A 6,823-nucleotide genomic window follows, 5' to 3' on the forward strand; every position below is an offset into this window, starting at 1 on the left:
TCGCAGCCGGAGAGCCACTTATACAAACGTATAAATACAACAACAACAATAATAAAATAATTAAAAACCAACCCAAAATGTTTATTCTGTACTGACTGTGAAGGCTGTTCTGTGTTAGCATTTGAATATTTTATCCATACTATGTTATAATAAACAAAAGACATTTATTGAAATCTCACCATACAATGCATTCTCTTTTATATAATTTCTGGGTTTAAAATAAAGACTTAAGTCCATTAACAGGATCATCTGTTCTGAGGGCAAGTGCTGTAGACCTGAAGCATTCCCTCGACTGACTCTAATGAACACATATAAACTCTCCAGTGCAGCGCTCCACATCTAATTGGATTCCAGAGTGCTTGTATCTGATACATGGAGACCAAAGCCTATGAATAAGTTATTTTAAAGAGCCAGTAAGATGAAAATTCTAAGCTTCCTATCACTGTTTATAAGTCCTGTACAATAGGTTTAAATCCATCCAAGGTTAAAAAACATTGTCATTTTGTCAAAATATAATTGTAAAATTACCTAAATTCTCAGAGATCCCCAAACGGTTTGCGCGAAGCTGTTCAAAAGATTCAGTTTCCTTAAACCCCACCTTTCGGTAGCATACTGTGTTCTGATTGGTCAACTGACATAGTTTTGATTGGTTGTTCCACACAACTTCATGGTAAACAATGCGTTAGCATCTTTTTGGGGTGAATTATGTCTTATTCCTCTCACCGCGAGGCTAACAGTAAAACTTGAACATTCTCGCTGCTTTTTCTTCTGTGTGTGTGTATTCAAGCCGTGCGCTTCAGTTTGAATCTGAATAGCGCGTTCAGCGCGGGGGCGTGGTCACATTAGATATGAAGGGAGACGTGAAAAATGGACATTGCGTTGTTTTCATATGGATTACTTTATCACTGAATATTTTCGGCTTGTTTCGTTTTAAAGTAGACATGTCAAGCTTTCTATAGATATCTCTCTCATGTCTCTTCGTTGAGTATTCACGGAGTTACACGTCATTTTAACATTGTTTGTAAATGAAGATCATCAGCACAGACAAAGGCTGCAGACAGCACACATACTGATAAGACGCTCGGGAGAAAACAAACACATAACTATAAAATCATACAGGTTGTGATTCGGAGATGCTTGTTGGTCAAAATAAAGTTGGTAATGAACCCTCTTTTATGGCCTAACACTTTGAAAATCCTGCCTTGTCGAGATTAGAAAAGCGGTCATCAGTGAAATGTTGTGAACACAACAAAAGGGATTTGTTGTACTGCTCTGGTATTGTGGTAAAAATGAATTTTAGCCATTGGTTCTTCTGATCTTCATTCTTTGGCAGTGAAAATAAAACAAACTTGCCTTTACAATTAAAAACACACTGTCAACTCGACATGATGCTCTCACACCAACCAGAGCGTCTGTGTGGGGGGGTGGGGCAGTTCAGAGATCCGTTTCTCCCAAGACGGTAGGCGGAGATTATTATGCAAAGTGTTCTAGTGACGTACATAGAGATGGGCAAAAGATTTGAAATCTATAATGACTTGTTTCAGCGATTCAGAGTCGACTCCTTACTTTAGAAGCCAATAACTTTATAAATTGTGTACTTTTTGGTTTAATTACTTTGCACATTGTTTACACAGATGGACAGCTACACCATACACTGTAATACAGGTAATTTTTGATTTCCCATCTGTGTGGCTCTCTAATGTGTATTTAATATAGCTACCCTGAATGTAAAAATAAAAAGTCAGTTTCAAGAAGAGAATAGAGATTATATATATATATATATATATATATATATATATATATGTGTGTGTGTGTGTGTGTGTGTGTGTGTGTGTGTGTGTGTGTGTGTGTGCACTTACTTATATCACTTTTGGGTACATTCACCAGAATACACACCAGTAAACTGAGGACCACCCAAAAAATTGAGGACATTTTGTATGTCCTCATTTGTTTGACTATACAGTGGCATTCAGCATGCTCTAAAATGGTTTCCAGGCTTAAAATCTCACTTGTCCCAAAAAATCACTTTTAATTGATTTGTGTACCTGAAGTGTGTATGCCCCCCCACTAAAGTGTGTATAACACAGCGCCCTCTAGGAGTACTGCACTTCCGGAAAAGATACACACTTTGGGGATTCTGGCCAATCAGAGCGCAGGAAGCCGCTATGGGAGCGGGACTTGGTGATCTGACCAATCAGAGGCCAATGCGTCATCAATAAAGATGGCGGAGGCAAAAACATGTTGATTGTGAATGAATTGACAGATAATCCACATTAAATTACAGATAAATTCCCAATAATTAGTATTAAATAAGATTAGACCAATATGCATTGAGCAGCAGGAGCTCTCGCGATTCATATTAGCATGTTTTACAACTTTTAATCCTCGCGTTTTTCTCTCGCATCAGAGTCTGCTCCGTGTGCGTGTGTAAAGATCGCGCTGCCCCGCGTCACCATGACTACAGCACTTACATCGGATATTAATGCTGTAGGAACAAGTTTGACGCAGGAAGGGACAGACACGTACATCATGTGAATTTGAAAAGTAACATATTTCCTTCCAAAAGCGGAGGGGCAACTGTTTAAATCTGTTATTGTGGGTGTGGTGATATACATCTGAGTTTATTCAATAAAAATATACAAGCAATTAAAATATGTGAAAACAGGCAGATTCGCTTGCTTTTATAAGTGATGTTATTTGTTTTAAGTGTTTTCTCCAACTTTGCGTCCTGCCATTTCCCTGACAGCGCAGCCAGGCCCCTCCCCCACCTAGAGCACGCGTGTCTGTAACCAGAGCAACACATTCACTTACAGCAAACAAGCAAACATTCTCTTTATGTTATATAATATTATATTATTTTATATTACATTATATATTATATTAATTATATTACATTACATTATATTCCTTCATTTATTATATAATTATATTATATGACATTACATTGCATTATATTACATTATATTATATTTTTATATAGAGGAAAGAAGGTACAGCAAACATCTTTTTATTTTATATTCTATTAATTATATTTGAAGTTTTTCTTAGTCGCTTTGGGGCATTTCTCAGATCACGACTAAAATTCTTATTCAACCTCCACGTTATCTACTTACTTGTGCACCTCAAAAGCAATTGCTCATCATTTGAACAAATTACAAATGCAACTGATTATGTACACGTTTTATCTGTTTCTTACATTATCAATTGCTTATGCCATGTTGATCAAAATGTATGGTTCTCTGCTGAATACTCCCAAGTCTTACTCCCCAAAACATCTAGGTATTAATTCATTAAGTCATTAAATGCAGAATAGTAGTTGTCATAAACTGTCAAGCAAATTTTCTATACACTTCTATTAGACATTTTTGTCCTGAATTGTTGAATTGCAGAGGTGAATTCTGATTTTCACTAATGAAGGGGAATGTAAAGCATTCGATCATCCAATAATCCACCAGTTCCTTAAAATAGCTCAGAGTGCATCTCATTAAGCTTCATCTGAGAAGCATACAGACAGAGCACAACACAACACAGTGTTACACACTCTGGTAATTTAAGAACAACAAGGTACAAACAGGGTGAACAGCATGGAAGAAGTAAGTATGTGTGGTGGAAGAATACAGAGGTAAAACAGAGGAAGAGGTAGAAGAGGACAAGATTCTGAAGAAATAAGGGCCACTATCATGTTCTCAATATCATGACCTTATGGCCGAAGCGGGTCAAAAGGTAAGCTGAATGTTGGGAGAACAACCGTGTGTGTCCTCAGTCATTAAAACATTTGAACAGGTGTGCTTCTTCTTCTTTTATTGGCGGTTGGCATACCAATTTGGTGCATTACCGCCACCAACTGTTTGGGGTGTGGAGCTTCAATGCGGATTTCTACTAATATGTATTGAAAAAATATATATAATAATAATAATAATTATATATATATATATATATTCTTGGTTATTCTTAAATTCGATTAAATAAGTCTGTTTCTTTAAGGTATCTCATGCTGGCCATGCTGATGATTTTGATGCAGAAAAGGAAAGTAAACCCTCTACTGATAAATGTGTGTAACCTAATTCTTTAACTTGTTCTAACAGCATGATTCGTTCTGTTCTGTATGCTTCACATTCTATTAATATATGCTCTACCATTTCTCTCCCCCCACAATTAATGCATAGTCCTTGAACAGGTGTGCAATCACACAGTGTTCACTATACTGTAGTCGTGCAATACAGCATATTTACATTATATATTACAGCAGTCTACTTGCATTTTACATTGGCAACTCCGCTCCTGGAGGGCCACTGTCCTGCAGAGTTTAGCTCCAGCCCAGATAAAAACTCACCTGCCTGTATATATCTAGTAATCCTGAAAACATTGATTGCCTTGTTCATGTGTGTTTAATTAGGGATGGAGCTCAACTCTGCAGGACAATGGCCCTCCAGGACCGAAGTTGCCTATCCCAGAGGCATAATGTAAAAAACACTTATACAAAGTATACAGGTGCTGGTCATATGATTAGAATATCATCAAAAAGTTGATTTATTTCACTAATTCCATTCAAAAAGTGAAACTTCTATATTATATTCATTCATTACACACAGACTGATATATTTCAAATGTTTATTTCTTTTAATTTTGATGATAATAACTGACAACTAAGGAAAATCCCAAATTAGAATTTTGTGAAAAGGTTCAATATTGAAGACACCTGGTGCCACACTCTAATCAGTTAATTAACTCAAAACACCTGCAAAGGCCTTTAAATGGTCTCTCAATAGTTCTGTAGGCTACACAATCATGGGGAAGACTGCTGACTTGACAGTTGTCCAAAAGATGACCACACCTTGCACAAGGAGGGCAAGACACAAAAGGTCATTGCTAAATAGGCTGGCTGTTCACAGAGCTCTGTGTCCTGGCACATTAATAAAAAGGCGAAGGGAAGGAAAAGATGTGGTAGAAAAAAAGTGTACAAGCAATAGAGCTGGTAAGTCCCGCCCCTTCCGTAAAACCCAGCTGGACCTTAAAGTTGAAAAACCGTCAATGCAAGTGAATGGGAGAAAATAATTATTTTCTGGTCCCGTTTGAATTGTGCCATGAATGTGAACAGTGACAGTATATAGTATGATTTATCGGCTAGCAGTTGTGGAAAAGACATAACGAGAAAGACTACATGTCGCCTATGTGACGTCACCCCATAAAGTTGACTTACCTGTGGTTTTCACCAACCTCAAAGATTTTGTCCTCTCCCTGAAAGAAGGTGGTGAAGTGCACCAAAGACACAGCCATGTTTAGCGGGATCCGTGAGCTAGAGCCATGTGCTAGTGTTGTTGACGTTTCAAACATGTCGAAAGCAGCAAAGAGTTGTAGTCCACAAAGTGCTGTCACAAAAAGTCTACCCCTATCAAACTTTTACCTGCTAAATTGTAACATTCTACACACGAAAGATTATATAAAAAATTCACAGACAACATATGTTCACATTCATGTCACAATTCAAACGGGACCAGAAAATAATTATTTTCTCCCATTAATGAAATTAATCCCATTTGCATTGACAGTTTTTCAACTTTGAGGTCCAGTGGGGTTTTACGGAGGGGGCGGGACTTACCAGCTCTATAGGGATAACCACATCTTGGAGAGGATAGTGAAACAAAACCCATTCAAAACTGTGGGGGAGATTCACAAAGAGTGGACTGCAGCTGGAGTCAGTGCTTCAAGAACCACCACGCACAGACATATGCAAGACATGGGTTTCAGCTGTTGCATTCCTGGTGTCAAGCCACTCTTGAACAAGACACAGCGTCAGAAGCGTCTCACCTGGGCTAAAGACAAAAAGGACTGGACTGCTGCTGAGTGGTCCAAAGTTATGTTCTCTAATGAAAGTAACTTTTGCATTTCCTTTGGAAACCAAGGTCCCACAGTCTGGAGGAAGAATGGAGAGGCACACAATCCACGTTGCTTGAGGTCCAGTGTAAAGTTTCCACAGTCAGTGATGGTTTGTGGGGCCATGTCATCTGCTGGTGTTGGTCCATTGTGTTTTCTGAGGTCCAAGGTCAACGCAGCCGTATAACAGGAAGTTTTAGAGCACTTCATGCTTCCTGCTGCTGATCAACTTTATGGAGATGCAGATTTCATTTTCCAACAGGATGTGGCACCAGCACACACTGCCAAAGCAGTACCTGATTTAAGGGCCATTGTATCCCTGTTCTTAATTGGCCAGCAAACTTGTCTTCTATGGGGTATTGTGAAGAGGAAGATGTGACATGTCAGACCCAGGAATGCAGAAGAGCTGAAGGCCACTATCAGATACACCTGGTCTCATAACACCTGAGCAGTGCCACAGACTGATCGACTCCATGCCACGCCGCATTGCTGCAGTCATTCAGACAAAAGAGACACAACTAAGTATTGAGTGCTGTACATGCTCATACTTTTCATGCTCATACCTTTCAGTTGGCCAGCATTTCTAAAAATCCTTTCTTTGTATTGGTCTTAAGTAATATTCAAATTTTCTGAGATACTGAATTTGGGATTTTACGTAGTTGTCAGTTATAATCATCAAAATTAAAAGAAACATATTTGAAATATATCAGTCTGTGTGTAATGAATGAATATAATATACAAGTTTCACTTTTTGAATGATAGTTCACTGTTATATTGACAAAATGACAAAGCATTTTGACTATCATGTTTGTAAACAATGACACAAGGACTTGTCATTCTGATGGCACTGATGTTCATTGATATTGTATTAAGGATATTGAGCAAGTTACAGGCTTTGTTTTTGTCTGGGTTTGTACCAATTGTTTTGAAAAATGCACTCACTGGTTTG

This window comes from Carassius gibelio, chromosome A24 (assembly GCF_023724105.1).
Source record: "Carassius gibelio isolate Cgi1373 ecotype wild population from Czech Republic chromosome A24, carGib1.2-hapl.c, whole genome shotgun sequence".
NCBI lineage: Eukaryota > Metazoa > Chordata > Actinopteri > Cypriniformes > Cyprinidae > Carassius > Carassius gibelio.